Below are 14,293 nucleotides of genomic sequence, written 5' to 3' on the forward strand. Positions count from 1 at the left end.
TGCACTTATGTGTGTGTGTGTGTGTGTGTGTGTGTGTGTGTGTGTGTTGCGAATGGCATTTGTGTCAGACTCATCATTTCAGAAAGGCTTGAATAAACTCCACCACAAATAAATTAAATAAACTTTCTTGGTATTTTTGACTAAAGAGCTGCATTTCAGCTTCACCCGTGTCTGTCACTGTGCTTTTTATCTGACATAACACAGTGGTTCCCCTGAGGGGGGCGCCAGAGTTCACAAGGGGGGCGCGGGAAAGGATAAGTGTTGAGGTAGAAAAAGGCTTAAAAATGCTCCACTAATATATATATGTATTTTTAAGTACCAAAAAAACTAAAAAAATAAAAACATATGCTTAAAATTCCAACATAATAGTAAAAAAAATATCTTATATAAATAATTATTTAAATTGTGCTTACACGCGCAACATGCTTGTCAACGTGTCATAAAGGCAAAATCAAAACAAAAATGGCAGAGAAACGTAAATGCAGTGATTCTTCAGAGGTGAAGAAAAAGATTAGACAGTATGACAAAACCTACCTAAATTTTGGTTTCATTGAAGACCAAGACACGTTTCGTCCAAAATGTGTCATTTGTGGTGAAAAACTGGCAAACGACAGCATGAAACCAAGCAAAATGAAAAGACACCAGGAAACGAAGCATCCAGAGACAATAAGTAAAGATCAGGAATTCTTCGAGAGAAAAAAAGAGATGGCTCTGTCAAAAAGATCGACAGACATCAGAAAAGCATTCGAAAGAGCAGGTAGTGATTTACAGAAGGCCACTAAAGCTTCGTTTGACTATTCGCTGTTGATTGCCAAGGCAAAAAAGCCGCATAATATTGGAGAGGAGCTAATCAAACCCGCCTGCATTAAAATAGTGGAGGAAATGTGTGGTCCGCAAGCTGCTGAAAAAGTTAAAACTGTCCCTCTTTCTAACAACACTGTGAAAGACAGGATTGATAAAATGGCAGAAAACTGCAAAAATCAGTTGCACGAAAAACTTAGAGAAGTCCAGTTTGCTATACAGCTGGATGAAACGACCACAGTGGCGGGAGAGTCTGTGCTTATTGTGTATGTACAGTATGTTGACGGAGAGGAGTTGAAACGGGACATACTCATGTCTACCAATTTACCCACAACAACTACAGGTCAAGATATTTTTATGGCTGTCGATTCTTACCTCACATCCTACAATCTGCCCTATGCAAATCTCGTCGCTTGCTGCACGGATGGTGCTGCCGCGATGATGGGTAGAAATAAGGGGTTTAACAGCCGTTTGATGGAAAAGAGCCCGCACTGTGTCATCTTCCACTGTATGATCCATCGCCAAGCACTCGCCAGTAAAAAACTGTCCAGAGACATTAGTGACACACTGGCAATAGTTGTAAAAGTCGTAAACTTCATTAAAGCTCGTCCTACCAACCAGAGATTATTTGCGCAACTGTGTGAGGATGAAGCGCACCAAACTCTTCTGCTACACACGGAGGTGCGCTGGCTCTCGCGCGGCAGAGTGCTTGTGCGCTTTCTAGAACTGCGAGATAAAATTTTGGAATTTCTGCAAAGTCAAAACTACACACAGTTGGAACAGCTGTCAGATGTGTTCTGGATTAAAACGGCATACCTTGCTGACATATTCACTCTTTATAATGAGACCAACAAAAGACTGCAGGGCTCGGAGTCAACTATCTTAGAATGCAAAGAAGCAATCGATGCTTTTATGCGCAAACTAGTGTACAGAGCTGGAAAAATGTCACAGGGGCATTTACAACACTTCCCACTGCTGCTTCAATACTCTGGTGATACCATGGGCGCATCTTTGCGCACGGAGTTTTGCCATCACATGACGTCACTACAGGCGGAATTAAAGTCCCGTTTCGCGGATGTTGAGAAATTATCCAAGGATCTGTGGCTTATGGATCCCTTTACATCCAGACTTGAAGATGTGGAATACCTTGGCTGTGAAGATGAGCTCGCTGAACTTCAAGCTGATTCACTATCAAAAAAGTACTTCCAGCAGAATGGATTCAAAAGACTTTGGATAGTAAGGGGACCTGTTGTCGCACCTAAACTTGCAAACTATGCAATTACAAAAATCATTCTTCCTTTCAGTACCACCTACCTCTCTGAGACAGCCTTCAGTACTCTTGTGGCTATAAAAACAAAGTCCCGCAACAGACTGGAGGTGCACAGCGATTTTAGACTGGCTATCACTGGCATTACACCTGACATTCCATCACTAGTCAAAGGCATGCAAGCCCAAGGTGGACATTAGCTTTGTGTTAGCCTTGTAAAAACCATAATAAAATTGACAGTACATCTGTTCTAACTTGAAAGTAAAAGCACAGTTATTGTAATGTTCATGTTTATTATAACATTCAGTGTTATACATAAAGTGTATGTTCATACACAGATGGAATAAAAAACATTTATTTGTTTAAAAATGAACATTTCTGTGTATTCATATAAAAAATTAATTAAACTTAATTGTAATAAGTGTAAAACTAATTAATGAATATTTTCTAAACATATATATTAATAATACACAAACACACACATACAGTCTGTGTGTGTGTGTGTATATATATATATATATATATATATATATATATATATATATATATATATGTATGTGTGTGTGTTTATATGGTGGGGTGGGGGGGGGGGGTTCAAATGTTTGTATATGTACATGGGGGGGGCCCCCAAGGAAAAAGGTTGGGAACCACTGACATAACACATGATGAGAAGCAGACACGCAGGTGGGAACGGTGGGCAGGAAAAAAGCAGCTCATCTGCAAAGCCACAGGCTACAAAAACAGCTACAATCTATTCAGACACCAAAATGGCCAGATTCTGGGGGCTATTATAAATAATCTGATGAGTATTTTGAGCTGAAACTTTACAGACACATTCTGGAGACACCAAATGTTTATCTTTCATCTTGAAAAAGGGGTAAAATAAGTACCCTTTAAAATGAAACTAAATATGTTACCATATTTAGCGTCTTCCATTCACTTCAGTTTCTCACCTTATTATTCGTCTGTCATGTGGAGAGTGTGAATAACCTGCTAATATTAGTGTAAACATATTAACTTTGAGTGCAGTGTGAAACAGGCCTAACACCGAGATCTGCCATGTCAGAAAAGAGCATCGGCTGTGTGCTTTCGTTTTAGCATCTTATGTTGTCCTGTTCCTCGCTGCCAAACAGCTGCTGTTTTTCCAATCCCCACCCCTCCTTCCACGGCTTCCTGCCTTTCCCACTCTCTCTAAGAATGTCTGCCACCATCTGTCCGTTTTTCCACAGCACTCCTCTCTCCCCTTCATCAGCCACACCAGGTGCACTGCTCTTATAATCTTATGGCTACAAACCCATCTGAACCTGCAGAGGTGCGCACTGTGCCTCGTTCACAGATGACGGCATCCTTATTCAGTCACACTTTATTTTGATGGTCCGTTTGTTGAATTTAAGTTACATTGCATATACATGCCAATTAATTCTCATTAGATTATAAGTAGACTGTGAGGTTGGGGTAAAGGTTGGGGTTGGGGTAAGGGTGTTTAAGTTGACATGTACATGCACTATGCTAACCGTACCGTGCCCAGGCCCGTTTCCCGGATCGTTTGAGAAGTGTGAGTGCGCTGAATCAGGCTCAAGCACGGTTCACTTGGCCGGCCTTGGCCCGGTTGGAAGAGGTGGGCTTGAGCGCGGTTCACTTGGGTATGCTTGTAGTGTGAGTGCAAAACGCTCCAAAGCCCGAAACTGAAAGCGAGACGTGACTTTTAAGGGGCTGTTTCATGTGGATTTACTAATCATTCTTACTGTTCAGTGAACGTAAAGACGCAAACCCCTCACTGCACCACAGCTGCACACCTTCATCAAACCTCCTCATTCCTGCAGCACGAGGGCTTTATGATTGTTTATGAGTGTCAAAAGTGGCTGATCTGTTCGGCGAAATATCTGACTGCGTGTCACTGCATCCCAAAGCGATATAACTGAAGAAGTTCCTACTGTGCTGAGCGAGAGCGCTTCTGACCATCGCATCATCGATGACATAAGCGTGCCCAGGCCCGAGTAGTGCGAGTGCGGGCCGTCAGGGAAAACGGGAGAGGGGACAAGCATGCTTTGGCCCGGTTCGAGGCAACTGTACATAGTGTGAGTACGGCCTTATAGTCAGTTAAAGGAGTATATCAACAGATATTAAGCAGACAGTATACTAATACTCAACCAAATAATCAAAATAAAGTGCTACCCCTCTTTCTCTTTAGCATTTATTTTACTGATTGAAGTTTGTGCATTAATGCAGAGTTTTAGGCCCAATCACAATTCTATTTTTGTACCCCTACCCCGTTCCCCTTGTCCACTGAAAATATCCCCCTAACAATGGTGACAGCACTGCACTTGCTCATGTCCTCATGCAGTATGTCTTCGCGATCTGCTTGTGGGACTGCAATACAGGAGTTATTATTATGGATTATAGATTACGAAATTTATCGTTTTTATTTTAGCTTTTTTTAAGCATGACGGTAAAACACAAAGTCCATTATAAATGAATTAAAACATGTGCTTATTTATTGCAAAAACTTGTGATAATGACACATGTCATTATCACAATAATGACTTGTATGACATGTATGACAATAATGACATGTCAATAATGGTTTCGAGTGTGGTCCTAAAAATCTCTGTTCGAAGGGGTATCTACCCCTTCTCCTTAGCCCTTTGCCTTCAAGCTAAAGAGAACTAGGACACCCCTACCCCTTTACATGAACGCGGAAAACAGGAGGTAGGGGTAAGGGGAAGGGCTAGGAGATGGAATTGGGCCTTAAAATCCACTTCACTTTTTTATTTTTTAAATAGGCTCATTATACAAAACCTTTTGAGACTTACTACTGTATTTACTGTAAATACATCTAGCAAATCTCTGTGTTTAGCGGGAGCACATTTAGCTTAGCTTAGCCCAGATCATTGAATTTTATTCGATTAATTTCAGGTGCCGTGCAATTTTATTGTGCCTACTGCAGCCATGGTACAGTGTTCTAACTTGTCAGATTGTCCTACCTCCCTTTCAAAAATTAGATAGCACATTTTGATGACGCAATATGCTACGCATTAGATTTTGCTACAAACATAAATTTTAGCTGTAATATCGCCCTATACCTCAATTTCTAACCCCAACCCTAGAACCATTCAAATACAGTGTTGGTAGCATAATCTGATGGGTAGGATAAATTATCTGGAAAATGGTCTGAAAAAGTGAAAATATCCAGTGAGCAGCAGTTCTGTGGGTGCAAATGCCTTGTTGATGCCAGAGGTCAAAGGAGAATGGCCAGACTTATTTGAGCCTCATATGGCCTCCACAGTCACCAGATCTCAATCCAATAGAGCACTTTTGGGATGTGGTAGAATTGGAGATTTGCATCATGAATGTGCAGCTGACAAATCTGCAGCAACTGTGTGATGCTATCATGTCAATATGGACCAAAATCTCTTAGGGATATTTCCAGTACCTTGTTGAATCTATGCCACGAAGGATTAAGGCAGTTTTGAGAGCAACCTTTTGTCCAACCGGGTCCAACTCGATACTAATAAGGTGTACCTAATAAATTGGCCGGTGACTGTATGCTATGCTAAGCTAATAGTGCTCTTACCAGACTCAGAGATAAGCTAAATGGATTCAAAAATGGAAAAAACAAGCGTTTAACTGTAAGGGATTAATAAATTTAAAAAAAAATTTAAAGTAGAGTGCTCCTTTAATCACAATCATGCATATTATTTTAAAAAAGGGAAGGCAGAATGTGCGTGTGAGTGTTTAATGTAACGAAAGATGCTGTGGATCATTAGTTGGGTCAAATATCAAGCACTGTGTTTTCAGACTGGCAGCTGTTCGCCAACACCTGTTGAACCACATCAGGGCAGAAACAATGACAGAATATATCAGAAATTAAAAGGAACAGAGAAAGTAGGTTTAAAGAAAGCCAAGCATGAGCATAAAAAAGCCGCTGGAATCTGCGCTTATCTCCAAGCGCATGTTTGGCACACACCTCTCTGTCATGCAACTGTGAATGCTGTGCTCACAGGGTGCATGTACTGTATGTGGGCTATGCATGTGTTTAGAGTTACCAGGGTGTCTTATGTAAACAGGGTGCAATGGCCTTTACAACAGAGTTCGTGACCCCTACAGGTTAATCTGCTATTATTTTTATAACACAGTGCTCCAGTATAAAGTGTATGAGCGCCCGTCCTCTATTTTAGAAGTGCTGCTTCCGGAAGGATTCATGAACTTTTCTCATATAGGAGGAATTTTTAAAAACTATTTATTAAATAGTTTATGAGCTCTGAACTAAAGCAACATGCTATGAGAGGAATAAAAAAAAATCAGTTTGATTTGTAAAAAAGTTTGTGAAAAGGTGCAAGGCTCTGTACTTAACAGCTTTACAAAGGGAAAGCACCCGCTTCCAATGTTATCACTCAACTGAATGGAGGTTATCAGTGGTTATCATCTGATAGATATGGGCCAGTAGGGGCCTTCTGCGCCTACTGGTAGGCTCAGAAGGCGGTTATCATCCATCCACCTGGCTACACTAATAGAGAAGACTCCAGATCTGTTTTTACTTTCCGGTGACGGTTGGGTTTAGGGTTGGGGTAGACGTTAATAAAGTACAATAAAAGGGAAATTTAACAAATAATAAAAATAATTAGCCTTTTAAAGCTACATGTGACAGCCTTTCTGACTAAATTATAATTTTTTTTTACTGTGATCTAAAAAAGTCACCCAAATTCACGCACATGAGTGTGAAAACAATTAGCTGTCAATCTGAAGGGTTGTTACAACCTAAAGTGCTCAAAACTGGCCACTTTAAATGACCCTTTTGCAAAGAAGGATTCAAACGGTACCAATAATGGACACTTTTCTCTTCAATAATTATTCATACAAATTGTGTTTTGTGCTTTTAGGAACTCTTTCGTCACTGAAAACTGTTATGGGTTTGTTCTTGGTTCATTCCGTTTCCTGTTTTTTTGCTTTCTTTTTCTTAATAGGTGACTTGTTATGGTGTAGCAGGTGTGGCTAATCTTCTGGCTTATTTAAGGAGCTTCCAAGCTCTGTTTGGGAAAATGCTTTGGAGGATTGTTTTTTCGTTTGACTTCCTTTGGCTTACCCACCACTTCTATTATTTTTAGTTATTTGAACTTTGCTCCTATGTAATGTTATTTTGAACGTTACGTTAGACATTTAATTTGGTTACTCTGATACCCCTTTGCATTTTTTTTATCATTTTGTCTTTTTGTAACATTTAAATAAATATCTTTTTGCATATTTTCCTTCAACTTGGTTTGGGTTCCCTTCATTTTGTTGGGTGCTTGAGCTGACATGTAACAAAACAAACAAGCTACATGTATTAGCCATCAGTGTTGGGCATTAACGCATTACTTGTGATGTTACTGTAATGGCATTACTTTTGACAGTAACTAATACTGTAATGCATTACTTTTTAAATATGGCAACTCTGTTATTACAATATGATGCGTTAGTCCGTTACTTAGTAAGTTATTTAATTTTGGCTAACACACGTCTTCCTGTTTATAGCGGCAATGCACTGTGGGATTGGTGGATGCCAACCAACCACTGTAAAGAAGACGCATCGTGTATGAGGTGCCAGACTGGGCAAAAGTCAAGCAAAAGTAGTACAGTGAAGTCAAGGGGTCACTATACTCTAAGTAAGCGCCGTCTTTCAGATGAGAAGTTAAACCGAGTTCCTGAATCTTTTTGTTCATTAAAAATCCCATGGCACTTCTTGTAAAGTATAGGGGTGTAACCCCGGTGTCCTGGCCAAATTCCTTCCATCAGGCATTACCCATCATGGCCTCCCAATCACCTCCATCTGCCAAATTGGCTTCATCACTGTCTCTCCACTCCACCAACAGCTGGTGTGTTGTGAGCGTGTAACCCCGCCAGTCCTACGCAATCCAATCCGCTCCGAGCTGGTATCGAACCAGCGACCATCCGCATGGGAGTCGGTTGCGCTTCCAAGGAGGCTAAAAACCCTGGCCTCTAGCGGCTGTCACTAGAGCATGTTTAAAGGTCAGAGGAATGAGGTTTACCTGCACAGCACTTACAAGCTGGCCTCTGTTACAAGCGCACTGGCGCCGTTGTCCTGTGGCTGCCGTCACATCATCCTAGTGGATGCTGCACACTGGTGGTAGTGTGGAGAGACACCTCAACCCCTTCATGACTTTGAATCCCTTGTATGGCCATACATGATAAATTGTATGTATGGCCATACATGATAAATGCACTATATAAACACACATTACATTACAAAAGAGGTATGCTCGGGAGAGAGACTATAAACATTACTATAATTAATTACTATTACAAATACTACTATGTTTGTTGTTTTAAATAAATTTTAATAAATCTCCATAACAAAATTGATTAGTATACGCAGTGACACACTAACATTTTTCTGAATGTTATTTAAATTGTATCGTGTTTGTATTGCTCAGAAAAAAATGCATTTTTTTTTTTTGATGTTTGAAATATTTTTATAGCTGTTATACAACAGCAGATTTTGCACTTTGAATATATATAGTTTACTTTCTATAAGTTGCTGATATACAACATTTAATTTGTGGTTAGTTCGAAAATTGCTCATCGATTTCATTTTTGAGCAGCTGTTATGATTTTATTTTGCTTAAACGCAGAAATTTTATGGTTGTCTATAATGGCAGTTTTTTTTTTTTTTTGGTGTCGAGTTTTACCAAATTGATTCTGAATGATAATTTGCATTTATTTATTTGTTTGTTTGTTTATTTCATAAAGGTTTTGTTTTTGTTGTATATTGTCGCTATTTTCACACACAATCTGTGACGGAACATGTTTGAGGGTTAAATACAACAACATGTATGATGCTGTAGCAAATTTCGCTTTTGTTTCTGAATATATTGTTTAGCTGGTTTGACTTATATGAATTATTGTTTACATAAGGACCTCATATTCAAGTTTGTCTTAGTGTTTTATTTTTGACAATGCAAATTAATTAAAACTGAAGTTGATCAACAGTGTATTCATACAGGGCATTAATGGGAGGATTAAAAATGTTCTTTGTACTTTAAAATTTACTTTTAAAAGCAATGCGTACATTTTTGGTTTAAGTAATCAATAAAGTAATTTAGTTACTTTCTGAATGAAGTAACTAGTAACTAGCACAACACTGCCAGTCATTAACTTCTTGTCTGTTTATCTACTATATAAAAGTACACAGACACAAACACACACGCGCGCGCTCTCAAGTCTTACATGGTTTGCCCTTTTTCTTCATTTCCCCACTGATAAACAGGAATGTACTAATTTACACCCTCTTGAGTATTACAATATTCGCTCCGTTCATCTTCCTCCTCACCATATGACATTTCCTCACATTGATTCATTCGTCTGCACTCATCTGTAGACAGTTCTGTTTTATTCTTCCATCCTGTGCATTCCCTGAGTGTCACGCAAAGGCATCTTCTCTCTCTCTCAGGCCATCTCTTGACCTCAGAAGACCTGCTTTACCCTGCGCTGCCTCTCCATTCATGTGTTTGCAGACAGGATATCGAAGGCTCCAGTCGCCTGCCTGAATCTCTTTTTGGCACTAAAAGCATGACCCAAACCAGACAGAGTAATAAACAAGAACTTTTATTATTTGCTGAAAGCTAATAAGTAATTAAGAGTCTGAATGCTCAAAGAAAAAAGCACTGTTCAATATAATTACCTTTTTTTGTTTGTTTTTTGAAGGGAAAAGTTGGTTAAAATGAATAAATGTGGTCAAATCATACATGGATCAAGCTAAAATCCATCTGCAATTTCTCATTTTTTGTCTTTTATCCCTTTCTGTTTAGCACAACATGTTTGTGTTTTTTTTTGTGGTTTTGACTTCTTGGTAAAACAAGAAATATCATAAACTGGTTTCTGAAGACTGAGCATAATGGAATATGTCTTTCTTGGCTTACTTTCAGTATTTCTTATTGGGAAATATTAAAAGGAAAGAAAGACATTATGCATTAAAATATAAATCAATCACTCACTCTATTAATATCTTTCTATCTATCCATCCATCCATCCGCCCGCCCATCCATCCATCCATTCATCCATCCATCCATATGAACTTTTAATTAACTATGTTTGGCTGTAAATACATTTACCAGGTAGTACTTTTACTGTTAAGCACTGTATGACTAAAAAACTCAGAGCTTCTGGTAGTACCCAGAATAGCAAAGTCCACTAAAGGAGGCCAGGCCTTCTCATTTATGGCTCCTAGACTCTGGAATAGCCTTCCGGATAATATCTAAGGTTCAGACACCCTCACTCAATTCAAAACTAGATTATTTTTAGTGAAACATATACACAATCTATAACATAACGGTATGATGTATGAGTGTGCTGCATGTGTGGGCTTGACAACTACCTAGAGAACACACTCCTCCTGTTGTAATGCACCAGACACTTTGTTAGAAATACTCATATGCTCTACAGATTTGTTTCTATGTTTGGTTATATTTTCATTTATAGCACTTCATTTTTGCATTGATGTTTAATATCTCTTGTTCAAATACATTATGAACAGCAGCTATGCTAATTGTTTTCTTTGTTCTCTATTTCGACCTGGGGATACTCCTTTCGATGCCTCTAGAGATTGTGCAGCACCATTGATGTGATCCAAGACCTTTAAAGAGATTATGCCAAGCATTGAGAACCTTAAGGACAACATTTAAAAAGAGATGATGCCAACCATAGAGGACTTCGAGAACAACTCATACAAAGAGATGATCCCAAACATCGAGGACTTCCAGGACAACACATACAATGAATACTAGGAATGTAATGATTCACCTGACTCACAATGTGGTACAATTCATGATACTAACGTCATAAATCACAATTTATTCATGATTTTTTAACAAAATTATTTGAGAAAAAATAAGGTTAACATGGGCCCCATTTTTTTCTTAAATGCAGCAAAAAATTTTTACAAAATAAAATGTATTCTGCAATAACTAAATTGGAATTTTAAAACCATATCCAAATATAAAAAGTAAATAAAACAAATTAAAGAAGACTCTTTAATTCAAACAAATTAAAACTTTGACTGTGGATTTGACATTTTTTTAATGAAATATCAGAATATCTATGTTTTCTGGTATAAGCTGAGGTCTTTGCTCATTTACAATGTCCCATGCTTATGAAAACATTTTTTCACTGGGGCCTGAGACCGCTGGTGTGACTTGGAAAGCCTTTCCTAAACCAGAGAGCAGGGTGTACAGAGATGATCAATAGTCCCCTCTGCTCCAGAGGACTGGCCATAGGCATAAAATAATGAGTAGAATATATAATATATAATATAATAAGCAAATTATTAAAAGATGCATAAACTAAATTGAAAAGAAGAGGGTAAAAAGGGAACAACCTAATACCTGGTTCTGTAACAGAACAACTTTCTCATTCAGTCTAAAAATTATCTTCACACTCTATAAAAAAAAGCTGATGCACTGTGTGATCTCTGTGACATCAACACTCATCGGAGCGATCAAAGATGCCAATCCGGTACGCATGGTTTGGCCTATTAATAGCTTTTTGCATATAGTCGTCTGTGACAGTAGTTTTTTTACTGTGCTGCATTATATTCGCTGTTCTGTTGGTGTAGGTAAGCATCTTTTTGCAGTATTTTCACAGTTTGTGTTTGTCTGGCGGACTTCGCTGTCATTTTATTCTGCTGCTGATGCGCAGGTAAAGCAAATTTGCACCTGTAAACACAGCGCCCCCTCTGTTTAAAACATGTATCGCTATTCATTCATCTTTTCTACCGTTTTGAAGCGATTTTCAACCGACTAACAGTGAATCGTTACATGGCTACTTAAATGCACAAATACACTTCATTAAACATGTACACAGACACATAGTATAAAATAACTTATATTTAATTGTAACTTTAACTTAATCTGATTTTTAATATGCACCTTTAGTAAAGCTGCTTTAAAACAATACATTTTTGTAAAAAGCACTATACAAATAAACTTCAATGTGAAATCTTCTGTGAAAAGTGCTATATAAATCTATCTTTTGTGTCCTGTATTTCTCACTATTTCTAAAAAATATTTTGCACCATATGTCCATTTCTATCCCATTCCTCCTTCAGAATCCTATCCGGGTACACATCATCCATACAGGAAAAAGTTTTGGGCCTCTAAAAAAAAAAAACAATCTCGCCATTAGATGAATTTTTGCATTTCCATTAGTCTCTTTTGCATGGATACTTCACCCCATGTGCCCTCAAGCGACCTTCCCACTTAATAGTCCACAACAGGAGCGCTGCACATAGCCTTTGACGTGCCACTTTACAATAGCCGTTGCCCAGACAACATAATTGCAGATTATGAGAATAAATGCAGAGCGGGGTCCTTCATAAAGCTATTTACTATGTGCACATCATGGCCTTGCTCCTCTACTCACACACTGATGTCAACCCTGGATAGAGGGAAATACAAAAAATATGCACTTCAGACAATAAATAGGATGCGACAGACGGAGATAAAGCAAGGGAAATTGGAGACAGAAACACCGAACTGCCTTAATGAGGCACTTTTAATGCTCGTGACGACCCGGTGGCAAATAACTCGATAAAAACAAAACTGCTCATGGAGAGAGTCATTTGGTTAAATCCACCGAGATATGCAAGGAACTGAATGATTAGCATGGGCCCTCACCCACACGTATGCTAATGATGCTAACCGAATAGCAATTAATTAGCCCTATCTGCTGAAATTAACTCCGCACTGCCTATCCAGAAAGCGAAAGGGTCTTTATCACACCCTCTCCAAAAAAAAAAAAGCCTTATCAGAAGTCTGAGGCTGTGCACTGTGTTTATAAATGTTGCTTTCGCTCCTCCTCAGCATTTTTTAATTCAGAGGTGTTGGTGAGAAAAGCGGTTCGCAGACCTGAGGTGCATCCGAATGGATTCTCCTGGGTTCAGGACTGTCCTCCTTTACTGCCTGCTCCATTCATCATGATCACCTCTTTCTCTCTCCTCTCCTCCTCTTTTTGCCACGCTACCCTTTATGTTTTCCACGGTTCTTGCACCTGCAGTGTGAGCCATCTGCTTCTCATACCATTCCACTCATCTGCGCTAAGTCCTTGTGGACAACTGTATTCCCCTCGTCATTACTTCTCACTCTACAAGACACAACACAGCGCAACTTCATCAAGTAGTATTCACAAGGCTTTTAACTGTACATTTATTTTCAATAGCGATATAGATTCTCCTAATGTAATGTGACAACACATTCCACAATCTATACTATCTTCTGTGCTAATGAAACACCTGTCATGAACCTCCGCTGTGTCTTTTTAATTATTTTTATATTGATCCACACTGGATCCGGCAGCTTAGTACTTGTTTTATGATGTACCAACTTTGAAACTTAAAACGACCTTGTTAGTTTACTCTCATCATTCCCACCTTGTATTTGTTTTTGTATATTCTCATAAAACAGATCCATGTAATTTAGTTGATTGTATTTTATTCACAAGGTACACACAGTTCACAAACGTGAAAATTATCTCACCATTTACTCTCTCTCTTTTGGTTTTAAGCCTTTGTGGGTTTGATTTCTTACATTGAACACAAAATAAGATCATTTGGAAAATGCTGGTTGATTGTACCCATTGAATTCTATAATAAAGGAAAAAAAAGTCAACAGGCTCATTGTGAAAACATTAGTGATGGTAAGTTCGGATCATTTTACTAGGGCTGCAACATCAAATCGATTAAAATTGGTTCAAATCAATTAAAATTGATTACTAAAGGTGTTGGCAACAAATTTTATAATTGATTCATTGTGTCACGCAGAATAATAATAATCAAATGTGGAGACATTTGATTATTAAAAAAACTTTAGTTGAGCACAGAGCGGAGTGAACACACTCTGCCTTTCTCGCGCACTGATGCTAGCAGAATTCATCACTTATAAACAGGATGGAGCAAAAATACGACCAGAAGTAATGTTAGAGGAAAGATACATGGTGAAGGCAGAGAAATCTGTGGCACCCTAGTCATTAGTCATCCAAGGTGTGGTAGTATTTCACACTAAATAAACAAAAAAAGTGTGTTAATGGCCAAATATGCAAAAGTGATGACGGGAGCCCCACATGGCAATGATCCAGCACCTGAAACGCAAACATGTTGGAGTCTTCAATGAGGAGGAAGGGATCGACAGCAGGTTAAATCACAACAGAATTCTACTTTTGTTCCGTTTTGAAGTGAGG

The 14,293-nt window shown here is 38.6% G+C and overlaps 1 long non-coding RNA gene across 1 annotated transcript in view; it reads right to left on the minus strand.

The window, feature by feature from the left end:
• Nucleotides 1-10,902: 10,902 nt before the first annotated feature.
• The window catches only part of LOC141380480 (uncharacterized), a 44,665-nt gene continuing 41,274 nt past the window's right edge, over nucleotides 10,903-14,293 (minus strand). The window contains exon 3 of the long non-coding RNA XR_012398454.1: nucleotides 10,903-13,201. This is a non-coding gene — a long non-coding RNA (uncharacterized lncRNA). The remainder of the gene's footprint in view (nucleotides 13,202-14,293) is intronic.

Source organism: Danio rerio, chromosome 23 (assembly GCF_049306965.1).
Source record: "Danio rerio strain Tuebingen ecotype United States chromosome 23, GRCz12tu, whole genome shotgun sequence".
Lineage (NCBI taxonomy): Eukaryota > Metazoa > Chordata > Actinopteri > Cypriniformes > Danionidae > Danio > Danio rerio.